The following is a 982-nucleotide window of genomic DNA, read 5'->3' on the forward strand; positions in this document are numbered from 1 at the left end:
TTGTAGACCAGGCTGGCCTCGAACTCAGAAATCCGCCTGCCTCTGCCTCCCGAGTGCTGGGATTAAAGGCGTGCGCCACCACGCCCGGCTGAAACTTTTTCTTGAAATAACATTTTTTAATTTAAAAACTGTATGTTTAATTCCAGATAAAGTCTAGATATCTTTTTTTCTTACTATTAAAGTAAGGTTAATAGTGAACAAAAATAAAAAATAAAATGTCCTAAAACAACACTGCGGGTTAAGTTTTGGCAGTTGGGAGACTTGGGGCTGTGAGGAGGAGGAATCCCTCTGGTTTTGCCGCTGCTGCCCTTCTTCTTAACACGGTACTGCTCCTAAAACAGGGTGACTAGTAACCCTGACATTTATGTGTGACAGAGAGGAACTGTTCTCTATAAAAGTAGCCAAGTCACCTAGGAATCAGCCCACTAGCCTTGTGTGAGACAGTGAATGGCTTCTCCGTTGTCTGGTTCATATTAGGCCATGTTTCCGATTTTGACCTCCAGTTGGATGAAGGGAGTTTCTTTTCTTGAGTCTTGTGAAAAACCTGGAGTGCCTTAGAGAAGCCAGAGTTTCTAGTGCTTGATATTCTCATGTTCCCAAACCCACCCACCATAAATCTAGCCCTTGTATTCTCTCCCCAAGATCCCCTGATCATACTTGGAGGATTCCCCCTGGGTTGGATTCCTCTAAAAGAGTAAGTAAAGTCTAGGAGTTGCAGAAGCAGTTAGTAGTGAAAAGCAGATGCCAGACTGAACCTGTAAATTGGGCTGGGTAAGCCTGTCCTTTGCAGATCCGAGCACTGCAGGATCCCAGGGCAGGCCTCACCTCTGTGTCTCCACATAAGCAAGTCTCCATGTCACTCCTAGTATAAGCATAGTGACAGCTCTGTTGCATCTTTCAGTTAAGTGTCTCACCCATTGCCAGCTGACATTAGTCACCAGACAGACACAGTCAACGATTCTTTGATAGGTGCCCTTCCACC

The 982-nt window shown here is 45.2% G+C and overlaps 1 protein-coding gene across 8 annotated transcripts in view; it reads left to right on the plus strand.

Annotated features, from left to right (window-relative positions):
- Inpp4a (inositol polyphosphate-4-phosphatase type I A) overlaps window positions 1-982 on the plus strand; it is a 112,893-nt gene that overhangs the window by 103,018 nt on the left and 8,893 nt on the right. The window lies entirely within an intron of this gene.

This window comes from Mus caroli, chromosome 1 (assembly GCF_900094665.2).
Source record: "Mus caroli chromosome 1, CAROLI_EIJ_v1.1, whole genome shotgun sequence".
Classification (NCBI taxonomy): Eukaryota; Metazoa; Chordata; class Mammalia; order Rodentia; family Muridae; genus Mus; species Mus caroli.